Below are 13,420 nucleotides of genomic sequence, written 5' to 3'. Positions count from 1 at the left end.
GCAGTCCAATTTTGTAATTAGAAATGCTTGAAAGAAAAAATAAAGACGTGGATCTGTCTCTGTGTATATATATGCACATAAACACAAGCCGAAGAAAATTAAACATGGATTCAAGATTTCTCATCAGGCGAAGGATCAGAGTCCTAGTATTTCAAGTATGTTATTGCGGAGGCCAAGGTCTTTGAAGTAGTGTTAGCCTGGCTTTTCTCAGATAACAGAAGGACAAGCCGGTAGAATTTAAAGCAGATATTAGGTAAGTGCAGTATTTGGGAGCTGGATGAAAATTAGTCTAAAACTTAATAAGTTTCTGGTAGTCCTGTTCTAATGCAGCACAAAAGCTGTGCGGTCAGGTCTCAGAAGCTATTCCATGTTGCCAAAGTTGTACTCTTAATGAAAAAAAATAATTGCAAGGAAGTGGCAACTTTTCAATATCACATTATTAAGGAGCCTCAGTAATCTTTATAGCAATTTCTTTATTGTTGTGCATCCATAACTAGTCACTTAAAATTACAAAGGGCAGGCTTTCCTGATTTTGTTGATTTGTTTTTGTTGATTCATTGACTAAAGAAGATAAGTCAATGAACTCTACTGAATAAGACAGCAAAAAATTAAAACAGCTTTCTTAAAGACTAGGAACAGCTCTTCTGAACAAGGATTGTGGTGGAGTCTGCTGGTAGCCCTGGGCTGCCTTAAGAAGAGCGTTGCCAGCAGGTTGAGGAAGATGAGGCCATAGCTGGACTGCTGTGTGCAATGCTGGTCTCCTAGTGTGAGAGAGTCCTGAGTATGCTGGAGTGAAAATGATGAAGGGCCTGGTGCTCCTCTTCAGTGAGAAGAGACTGAGAGAGCTGTGCACCCTACAGCCTGGAGAAGAGGAGGCTTAGCAGGGTCTCATCAATGTCTATAAATACTTGAAGGGAAAGTGCAAAGAGGATGTAGCCAGGCTCTTTTCAGTTGTTGTGCCCAGTGCCAGGACAGGAGGCAATGGACACAAACTGGAACTCAGGAAGTTTCTGCTGAACATCAAGATGCACTTCTGTACTGTGTGGATAGCTGAACACTGACATAGGTTGTCCCAAGAGACTGTAGCATCTCCATCTTTGGAGATGTTCAAAAGCCACATGGATATGGTCCCGCTTGAGCAGGGAGGGTGTACCAGATGACCTCTGGACGTCCATTCTAGCTTCAAACATTCTGTGACTGTACTGTTCATCAATAAGAAGAAGTTAGTTAGGTAGCACCCAATAAGCCTGGCCAATCAGCCTGACTTGTGGTTGATTTCCACAGTTTAGAAAAGTGAAAAGTTTGCGGTAACTGAAACGGGTACTGGAGAGTGTCTCTGTCTCCTAAGAGAATCTGACTACCTAAAGAGAAATGAGCTGCTACACTTCAGAGTGTGTGGATGTTATCACTAAACTGGTAACCATGTATGAGAAACCTCATTAACCTTATGAGTGGGAATATTGGAAGTAGCTGTTTCTCAGTCAATAAGCTAGATTATTATGTTTCAAAGAGACAAAGGTTTCTGAGAGCCACAAGCGTACTATTGCCAGTGAGCTGAAATGTAAGCTTGGGAATTTAATTGATGTCATGCTATTTTTTTTAAAGAATTGGGTCAAGTGCCAGAACTTTTATACAGGGAGTACAGGCACTGATTTTTAATATAATTTTGGACTAGTGATCCAGTGATAAATAAACTTCCATGAGTTTCTCTATACTTCTTTCTGCCTTGCAGTTTCATTTACCTGAGCCAGTTCTCAGACCGGCCAATTTTCAGACATGATCTCAGTTCAGATTGGTGTTGGGAAAACAAGGAAACTACAGAATAAAAATTCAGCAGTGAAGGAGATAGACTGAATGCTTCTCAGCTCTATTAACTGCAGACTGCCCAGGAAGATCCGTATGCAATAAAAGGGCTGGTAATAACAGGATGAAACCCTATGGAATTGCATGTATGTACTTGTGCATGTGTCAGGTGGGTTTGCAATTTCCTGTCATAAAAGGCTGAGTCCTCTGTGAATTGAATAACCTGTGGTCTCCAGCATTGTGGTATCCAGCACTGTCCAAATTGTCATCCGCATGCTGGTGAACAAGATGAACAAGAACAGAGATACTCCCATCAGTATTTATACAAACATTCCATCTGATGTGTGATTCCTGTAGATTGGTCAGGTTGAAACACTGTCCTGATTTTGATTTATGTTTCTATGCAAGATTGATGTGATCTCAATTGTACCATTCTTTACAGTAACTGAGAATGAAAGTGGAAGAGATTCCTTAATGTGCTTTGAAGTACTGTAGCAGTGTGAGTATCTTTAGGTGTCCTGAAATTGGTGTTTAGTATTATGTTAACACAACTATTGGAGGTAAGCATTTTTATTAGGTTTCTATTGATAGCATGATTCAAACTTTAGCCGAATAGAAATGTCTTTTGTTAGTGGAAGTCTTTTTCTGGCAAAAGTTTAGAAATGTTTTTCTAGACTGTCTGTGTGAAGCAAGACTGAAGCTAATTACATGAAAGCAGTATTGAATATGTGATGGCTTAGTAGCGCTCATACAATAAAAAACACGCTTTCTGTTAATAGTTTTATCTGCTCTTGAAATTCTGAAAATGACTATGCTTAGCAACTTTGATATAAGAATAATTTTGGGGCAGTTTCCAAGAATAATGAATTGCATTGTGCAGAGGAGAAAGTATAGCTGCAGTGTATGTAATAGTCCATCCGTTCTATAGAGGAAGACTGAATATTTTTTATATTTATGCTGGCTCCAAACTGAAAAATTTTCTGCAACCAAATATTATTGCAGTTGTAGAATGTGGAGTTATTACTGCATGGTAAACTTTACAGATATGTGATTAACTTGAGCAGCTGAGAAAACCCAATAGTTTAAATGCAAATCAATCTTTTCTTGAATGGAATCATTTATAAAAACAAGTATTTTCTCTCTAGCGAAATGAGAAGACTTATGCACTTAATTTGTCTGAGTGACAATGGAGAAAAATATGTTGGTAATGCTCAAGTATCCTTCCCAGGAAGCTGATGGTATAAAACCCATTTTCAACTTAGAAGTGCTATCATAATTGGAAAATTCTAATTTTAACAGGAGTTTTACTGAACTATCTAAAAGTAGTCAGTAGTCTCCTTGGCAAATACAAAAACATTTGCTATGAAAGACACAGTTAGAGCAGTCCTGTCTTTCAGGCTGGGTGAGTTGGGAATGATGGTGTTTGCAGCTCTCTTTAGTGGTTTACAGAGCAATTCTGCAACTTGTTTGTTTACAGAAACTATATTCTCATGTGCTCCACCCAAGCACATGGGAATAAAAAAAATGATCCTGATGACAGAAAGGACAATTAGTAGTTCTGAGAAAACAATTTTTTTTTTCAAGTTGTTTTAAGTGCAGAAATTTAAGGAACATTTCTAACTTTTTTTTTTCATGTTTAATTTCTTATAATTAAAAGAAGGAGTTGCATTTTCTTTGAGGATACACGTGAAAAATTCCAGTCTGAAATATTTTGAGAAGTAAAGAAAATGATTTCTTGGCTCCAAACAGTGTCAGCAAGTGCTGCAATATAAAGACTGTAGTAGAGCATTGGAAGCTGTTATTCAAGGAAAGAGGAAGCAATACATGTAGCCACATCCACAATTTTACTGAGTCAATCAAGAACATTTGTAAGTAGGCAGGGAAAGCCTCAAACCACAGAACAAGCATTGAGTTATAACAGACAAAATACCTACGTGAAGCTAAAAAAAAGGTAAATTATAGTTCTTGTAGTAGTGAATATAGTCTGCCTTCTGATTAATCGTGTAGCATATGACAAGAAAGCCACTTAGATATTTTTAAGTAGCTTCAGAGTTTCCATGTTCTCTGTGTCTAATTTACAGATAAATCGATAGACTGAGAGCCTGATCTATCTGCAGGATCACATGAGGCCTACGTTACAATACTTCTACTGTATGAAAAAATATTTATCTGAGAATTTCTGGCCTGACTTTTGGATGAAGAGAGTGTTTTGAAGACCACTTAGCTTTTGATTTAGTGTGTGATCCTAGGACTTCCCATAAACATGTACGCCACTCTTCCTTTGGTCTAAAAACTTTGAATCCTCCATGAGTCACTGCCAATACATTTCCAGGCCATCTGCCCCCTCCAAGATTCTGCAGGACTTGTGTCATTGCATTATACACTGGCTGAGATGAGCATAACAGACTATTGTATGCAGAGCCAATACTGTATTTCGGTCACAATTGGATGGTAAAATTTCTAAATGCTTTCTTTAACCAGCTAGGAATAGATTGAGTAATGGGAATATCAAAACTGTCAAAAATCTCCACTGAACCAAGAAAACGATGGAATTTCTTTGGCCTGTTTGTAACTTCCAGAGTTATCTCACCAGACAGGGAGTTCTGCCTCCTAAGATTTCAGGCATGACAACACCTTAAGGAAGTGATAGGAAATTTGTCTTTAGCTGTCCAATTAATCTCATTGCTTTCTCTGTGTTGCTTAAGTTTTAGTAAATGTGAATGATGTAAGTGAATAGTACATCTGATAAATGTAAATTTTAATTTTTCTGTTTGATGGTAGTTCTATGCCTGTGCAATCTATGGATAAAAACTATTGGAAAATAATCATAAAATAAATGATAATATCACAATAGTAAAAATTATAAGTCAATTACTGAATTAAGTGTCTTGACTTATAAAAATCACCTGGACACTGTTAATTTCTTTTTCAGCAAAACATTTTGCTCCTCTTTCATATGGGTCAGAGAAGACCATGGATACTTATGTTTAGTTTGTTTATTTGCTTACTGTCTTCAGGATTGCCAATGGGTTTTGAATCATTTACCAACTTCAACACAGAAACTACCTAATGTCCAGGCTATATGTAATCTCCCTGAAGCTTCATCTGTACCGTTGTTAACTACCCAACTTGCTTCTGTTAAAGTCACCATGTAAACATTTGTGCAAGTTTTAATCAAAGCTCTGTGGTGTAGATGTACCTAATACTCTTTGAAGAGGAACATCTCAGAAAATGTGTACATTTGTCTTCAATTGGCAACAGAGCACACCGATGTGAAAGGCAGAGTTGGGGCAGAAGGTAAAACACAAGGCAGAATAATGTCTGTATCAACAGACTTTGGAACATAAGACGTATCTGACTCATATGATGTTTACTATGTATTTTGAAAGCATTTTGAAAGTTGTCGCCTATTAAAATGCAAGTCAGCAGGATAGAGAGAAGTGTAAACTCTTACCAGTTTTTGAACAAAACTGATGGCAATTACTGCTTGCCATATATGTGTTCCAGCAGTTTGGGGATATAATGAGGTTGGAAACAGTTCAAGAAAGAAAACAGCCTGCTGAGTAAAGAAACAGATACTAGTGAGAAAGTCTTGTAACCAAATTCCCCAGAGCAGTCTGGAAATAACACCACACAATAGAATAAACTCAGCTTATGGAGTGAAAGGTCGTAACAATGCTGCTGATGCTATAGGAAGCCTGAATACCAAGTGCCCTCATCAAAGAATGTTAGGATGAGAGTCCCACATCTAAGGGAGCTTAGGTGCTCTCTTGTATGCGTCAGTGGAAAACCCGAGATTTAGCCTCAATTGTGAAACTGTCATCCTGATTAAGCTCTTCTGGAGTAATGCTGGTTATATGAGCTGCTGTCTATGGACATAACTACATTTGAAGCTGCTATATACTTGAGTCTGATCCTGTTACTCAGCATGGGAGAAATGGAGAAATAGATGGTATCTTCATCTGGTTCCATCTTCAGCTGAACTGCCCTGTGATCCCACTGGCGGCACTGAGGAAGGGAAGCAGTCCCTGTAAAAAGAAGTCTAAATCTTCTGCTGCTGGGCCTGCATACTATCCTTTGAGAAGTTAAATCCCTCGTTCAGTCTACGTGATCAGATTTCAAAGAGTAGCAAAGCCCTAAAGGCATTTCATACAGATTTCATACAGAGCTGTAATTTGTAGTTTAAATGAAAATGATAAAGGAAAGGTGAGTTTTGTTTCTTGTTGTAATGTCACTGGACAATATTGTTTGTCAAGCTCCTGCATTTTCATTCTGCATTGAAACAACAAAGCTCATGGATGTGGGATGAGATAGAGTGTAGTGTTAGAAATAATATGATATGCCATTCTGTATCCAAATCAATTTTAGCATTTATAGAAAGTGCTTGCGTATCTGATTATTTTATTACTGTTAGGGTTGTTAAATAGCTGAAAGCAAAAGAAGCTTGTCAGAAAAAGCAAAAGGTCTGAAAGCAAAAGAAGCTTGTCAGACAAGACAGCTTTTCTTTTTAGAAATAAATATTTCTCCTCTTAAGCAGTATCTCAAATTCTTTGCACAAAAATTCACCTTCTGATTGTGAGTCCTTGAGAATGGGATGCAGCATTCAAATCACTAATGCACAGAGATGTTTTCAGGCAAAAAGAGCACATAGTCTTTTTAATTGAAATCAGAAGGTCGCTTGTGTCAGATTTTATGAAGAAGATTAACACTGCTATTCTCTAGCCTATTTGATGAGTCTTACTGTTTTCATGTTAACATTTGTGCCTTGGGCAAACAATTTATATTATGAGCAATAGAATATTCAAAACTATTTCCTTTCAGATTTATGTTCTGCTTCCTCAGTTCAACTTTGTAACCCACCCTATGCTCTTACAGCATGCCTCCACATCTGAGTAAGCATCAGTATGAGCAATGACTTGCCCAAAGCTATACTAATAGAGGGGTGTATGTCTTAGTTGGTCAGTCAGCTGAAGTATAAGTCGTGTACACATATGTATAATGATTGATTTTTTTTAAAACTTGTAAAAAATGTGTTTACCCTTTGACTCTTTACCAATTTAATCAGATGAACTCTTTAAATGTCATCCAACCTGAATCATTCTGTCATTCAACATTGTTAAAATTAAGTTACAGCTAGACATTTAGGCAGTTGGATTCATCCAACCTGAATATTTTGCATTTAATACTGATTTCAAATTTGATTAGAACTGGGCAACATGTTCAAATATTCTAAGACATGGAGTAATGGAGGCTCAAACTGGTGGTGACTGTGGAAGCTTTGCTTTCTCACAGAATCAGGCTACCGTAGCATTCTAAGCAATGGGCTCTGTGACTGGCACTTCTGTGTTGCTAAGTCATGCTCTGCTTCTCATATTACCAAGGTTTACTTTCAGCATCCGTTCAATAAATATTCTCCTGACATTGCTGAAAGGAAATGTAATAAGACTATGAAGACCTATTAGATTTTAGCGTGATGTAAACCAAGTCAATTCTCATTACAGTAATGTATATTTGTTTTAAGACTGTGGTCTTGTTTTCTTTTACAGAAGAACAGGACATCCATAGGAATGGTTTTTATTAATGATTTCTCCTGTGCTTGTCATTAATCACCAGCTGACACCTTTTCCAGTCAGTCAGTCTTTATTCCTAGAATTGCATCATGCAACAAATACATCTTGACATTCTTTGCTGTTGATGCAAGAACTGAACAGGTCTGAATTGTTATTCAAGTTCCTGTTTTAAGTTACTGTCATCATCCTGTGGCAAATCCTTTCTGTTTAATTGTATCAAAACTGCATTTTGTATCTTTATTCCTTTTGGAGATAACTTGGTTGTCGTAACTGTGGTTATAAAAAAGAAACAACATTAACTATTGAAAATAAAGGAAAGATAGATCTTTTACTAGAGAAATACAGCTAAGTGCCCCTCTTCAAGTTTTGTTAATTGAATTCTATCAGTAGGTTGTTGGTAACTCTTTTTTTTCTTTACACTGTCTTCAAGATCCATTTTGGTCACAGAAGAATGCTTGTTTTCTTAGTGATTGTGTTATTTACTATTTGTTGAACACTGAACGTTGGCCCTTTTTATTTTGTTTGTTGATTCATTGTTTGCCTACCAACACAGCAAACTCATTTGTGCATTGATGTATTTCTGCATATTTAGTGAATCACTGATTCTGCTTTAATTAACATCTGCATTCTTTTGTGGCTTAGAATAAATTGACAGACTTTAACCTGTGTTCTGTCTTTTGATCATTTTCAGCCGAGGTTTTGAATATGTCTGCTGACAGAAACAAATATATTAATGATCCTCATTTGTTGTAAGTCAAATCAGCTGTAATATACTCTGATTATATTGGGTATGTCAGTGGAGTTCAACATTTCAGTGAGATACTCATCATTTCCTTCTGAGAATGGAGGTGTTAATAGGTGTAAATGGAGGAGTTCAGGGTCTCCTCATCAGGTGAATTTGTTCAGCATCCCTTCATTTAAGTCTCACTCAGTACTACAGAGTATATTTTATATGGCAATGAAATTGTTTGTTTTACTGCAGAACCCTGCTTTTACTTAGTTGAACTGCAAAAGCACCAAATGCCATTTCAGTTATCTAAAGTATACCTTCATTGTGATTTGTAATTCCTTATTACAGCTGTCTTAATTTGTGTCCTCATAGTCCCTTAAATCTGCACTGTTGTATTACTAGTATTTTAGAAGTATGGATGTGCTTCACTTCTTTGAATTGTGTCACTGACTTGAATGGAACATCTTCCATTCCAAGATGCCTGGCCAAGATTTCTCGTAAGCTATTTGTCCAGACTTGTTTGCAGTCAGAACAGGCATTAAGAAGCTGATGAAGGGATATGGGGAGAGGCAGATGCTAAGAATGCGTCTTCAATAGGGCCATAAGCGGTGGCAATGTATTTCTTTTGTTAAACAGTTACCAAGAGCCTAGCTTCAGTGTGATTTGACCACGGGTTTGATGTGACAGCAAGTCGGCTATCTTGGTTACTAAACAGAAATGGGATGACAAATCATGCCACTGTTGTAGGCCTTTAAGTTCTTGAAGGCAAGAATATGAATGATCTGAAATATAAATGATCTGAAATCACCACCAGGAGTAAGTAAAGAGTGTGTTATTTAGCATAAAGGACTGCCTTTCAGCTTGGTAAGAGATCTCAGAGTAGCAGCAGCTTTTTCCAGGGAGAGCAGTGATGGTGGGGGCTCTTAAGTCAGTGGGGAGAGGGAAGGAACCCAAGGAATGGCAGCTGAGCAGTGAGAGAAGCACTGGAAAGAAGAAAATAATGAGGAAACAATGGCACAGTGTTTATGGAGTCATCTGTGGGGGAAGGAGAGGCAATAGTGACATCCTGTATTAATTAGAAGCTTTAAGCCTGTTTTACTGTAACAAATGAGTCAGGAGGGTCAAAGGTATTTATTTATTTGACCCACTGTACAATACTGAGTAGTTAAATATGGACATTCAGAGATAACCAAATGTCTTGCAACAAAAAACATCTAAAATAAAAACCCAGAAGTAAAAACTTTTGTTAGCTACAAATAAAAGTAAAAAAGAACATGGAAAATGGTTGAATGAGATTTTATCTACATCTCTTATTTCCTTTTCCAATAGCTGTAATAGTCTTTGCTGGTTTTGTTTTGTTTCTTGTAATAAGGGAAGATGTTGTATTTGGCAGCCTGTTAGGTAGTATTAAAGATGGTAATAAGTTCTATTTTGGATGAAAAATAAGTCAAGATAATGAGCCAGAGCCACTGTTATTACTGCTACAGTGAGAAGCCTGATTCTGCCTCTTCAATGATAAATTAAGACAAGAACACACAAAAGGATAAAGGGGAAAAATGCCAAATTAGGAAGTATACCCTCTATTTCTGCTCCTGACTTTTTTACAGTGTTGTTGCTAGAGGAGATTAAGCACAGTAGCCAGTGATTTGGCTAACCTGTACAAGCAGTGAACGTTGCTTTCCTGTTTTAAACTTAAGTCAGTGCTGCCAAAAAGGGTCTTCCAGCCAGCTAAAGTGTGAGCTGGAGGCATAGGAAAAGGAGCAGAAACAAGAAGATCTGCACTGGCGAAGCAATGGGATACAAGTGAAGGGATATGGCAGCAAGAAACCCTTTTGTCTTCCAGCCCAGCATTTGCTGAAGCTGGCAGAAGAGGCAGCATCATGCATGCACTGCCCTTGGCATTCCCCTTGTCAAGATGTTTCTTAGGGCTGAAGAAAGAGGATACGGTGTGGTCATGGTGGATCTGTTTGTTTGCCACAGCCTTCGTGGTCCCTGGTGGGTACCTAGAGGCCTTTCTAACCTTAACCTTTCCTGACATGTACAAATACTATAGTTTTACAGCCTGCTGCCTCTGTGCAACACTGACATTTCCTGGCTGACTTTTCCCTGACAGAGCTTCTTTCAGGGCATGTCCCTTCGAACGTCAGGCAATCTGAGCTGCTGTTCCTATTATAGTTTGACAGACATGCATAGCTCTTCAAATACCATTATTTACCATGCTCGTGGCTGTGTTTTCTTAAAGAGCCATTACACTTTTAATTGAGTTGGAGTGGATACAAGGGAATAATGTATATGAATAGTTAATGAGCTAGCCCTCATTAACTATATTTTCTTATCTTGGGAGGAAAATCTAATTTTGTAAGGACTTTTTTTTTTTTCTTCATTTTAGGACTAGAAGATACAAGTGTTTAAAACAGTTGGTCTGGCTGCACTTCCATAAAATGGCCCAAACCTCTGTGCTTCTGCTTAGCCAGCAATGCATGTTATCTTAAGGAGCACATAGCGATGTGTCCCATCATACAGCCTTCTTAGTAGTTCCCATCTTTCTTGTGCCATTTCAGATTATCCTTGTATCTTCTTCATACCAATTGCATTGGACTTTTGTACTTGGGACGATTTGAGATTTAAGACTTCGTTGAGACCAGGGCCTTGGGGAGAAGCCAAAGCTCTTCACGCTGTTTGGTTTGCAGGGAAAGAGATTTAAAGAAATTGCAAAGATGTGAAGGAATCCAAACACTTTTTTTTTTGTATTTTGGGACTCAGGAAACTAACTGGATAAGATAGTTTGATAAGTAAATCTTCAAGTGCCTCAAAAGAAGTATTTTCTCCCATTTAGCCACCTGAATCCATTTTCCCATGATGAGCTCTGTCAGTGTTAGGAGACACAGCCTGGAAGGAAGTGGAAGGTGCAGCTATAGAGGGACGGAAACTTCTGGGTGGGAATCTGCAGAGATGAGTTTGTGGCAGACAGACTGATTGCTCAGCTGTGCACTCCAAATAGCTTTGATTGAGTGCTGTCAGTGAAGTAGGTGTGATGTATGTCAAGAAAAAAAGTTAAAAAAATGTGGGTTATATTGTGAGGCAAATGCATTCTCATGGTGATGCACCTCTACAGTTATAAGACATGGAGACCCTTGGGCAGGAAACTGTAGGTGTAAAATATAAGCCAAACAGAAAACATTTCAGAGGGCCACAACAAGAGGTAAGCAGCTCTTTTTGTTTCACACTTATGTTCTACATGGAATCTTGATAAACTTGGAAGATGGGCCCATGTGAACCTAATGATGTTCAACAAGGCCAAGTGCAAGATTTTGCACTTGAGCTGTAGCAATCCCAGATATATGTATAGACTGGAAGAAGAGCTCCTTGTGAGTAGCCCTGCTAGGAAGAACTTAGGGGTCTTGCAGTCCAGAAGACTAATTATATCTTGGAGTGCATCAGAAGAGGGGTGGCCAGCGGGAAAGGGGAGGTAATTATCCCCTTCTACTCTGCTCTTTTGGGGCCCCATCTGAAGTACTGCATTCAAGTCTGGGGCCCCCAGCGTGGGAAAGATGCAGAGCTGTTGGAGAGGGTCCTGAGGAGGGCCACTAAGATGATCAGAGGGCTGGAGCACCTCTTCTATGAAGACAGGCTGAAGAAACTGGGCTTGTTCAGCTTGGACAAGGTGCTGGGAGAACTTCCAGTCTTCCAATATTTAAAGAGACTTTATAAACGTGAGGGAAATTAACTTTTTGCACAGGTAGATAGTAATAGGACAAGGGAAAATAGTTTAAATTAAAGAAAGGAAGATTTAGATCAGATAGCAAGGGGAAGTTTCTCACTTAGAGGATGGTGAGGTGCTGAAACAGGTTGCACAAAGATGATATGGATGCCTTGACCCAAAGTTGTTCAAGGCCAGATTTTATGGAGCTCTGGGCAGCCTGATTGTGTGCCTGATTTAGTGGGTGGTATCCCTGTCTGTGCGGTGGGTTGCAACTTGATGATCCTTGAGATCCTTTCTAACCCAAAACATTTTGTGATTCATTATATAATACTTCCCTGTTTTTTTTTATTCCTAATTTGCTTATTGATTTCCACTTTCCTCTAACTCCATCATTTGCGTTCTTGTTGCCTGGCCTTTAGCTGTCCCAATTACTTTCTAGCTGCCCTTCTGGATTAAAAGTGGGATTTTTTTCTACTACTACTTTTTCCTTAAAAAATATAATCTGACAAAATTTTGTTGAAGTTTTGACTATGTTTCTCAAGTTTAAATTTTTTTTCTTCCTTTTTCATGACTATATAGTTAATAGAGACAAAGAAATATTATCTTCTTATCTTCTTCCCTCAAAAAGTATTAAAATTTAAATCAAAGCAATAGTCTGTATGCCTTTATCTTCAGCCAGCTCTGCTCTGTATTCTTTTTACTTCCATTTTCTGTGATTTTGCAATTGCCACTTCCAATTGCAAGGTTATTTCTGATTTCTAGTTACAATTCCCAGTTGCCATGATACCTTTTGTAGCTTCTTGATTACCTTATGGACTCATCTCAATGAAAGAACCATCATTTACAACCTCTTGTAAGCTCTTCCAACAATAGGATGACAGTGACAGTCTGAGTAGGTTCCAATATTCACCAAGTACATGGGTTTGTACCTCAACAGAATAGCATCTGCAGCAGCACAGACACTGAAATACAGTGTAGTATATGTGAGTCCAGTTGAATCACTGCATTGCCTTTTTTTTAAAAAAACTTTTGTATGGTATAGGAAGTTATGAAAATTGTACAATTAATCTGATACATATGTGTCATATTTCTTTTCCAGTGTAGTAATTTAATTCAAGAAGAACATCACACAATCACAGGTGTTGGGAAGGAGCTCAAGAAATCATAGAGTTCAACCTCTCTGCTAAAGCAGGAAACCTTCAGTAGGTCGCACAGGTCGGCATCCAGCCGAATCTTGAATATCTCTACAGAAAGAGACTCCACAACCTCTCTGGGCAGCCTATTCCAGTGCACCATCACTCTTACCATAAAGAAGGTCTTCCTCATATTAGTATGGAGCTTTCTATATTCAAGTTTTAGGCCATTACTCCTTGTCCTATTGCTACAGACCACTGAGAAGAGGTTTGTCTCATCCATTTGCCTTCCACCTCCTTTTGGATATTGATACACTTATCAGTATTGGCAGACTTAACAGATCCCCTCTCAGTCTTCCCCAGGCTGAACAGACACAAGTTACTCAGACTTTCTTGATAAGGGAAATGTTGTTAATCATCTTTGTGGCCCTCTGGTGGACTCCTTCTGGGAGATCCCTGTCTTTTTTGAACTGGGGAGCCC

The sequence above is a fragment of the Tetrao urogallus genome (assembly GCF_951394365.1).
Source record: "Tetrao urogallus genome assembly, chromosome: Z".
NCBI lineage: Eukaryota > Metazoa > Chordata > Aves > Galliformes > Phasianidae > Tetrao > Tetrao urogallus.
This window is presented reverse-complemented; position numbering follows the sequence as displayed.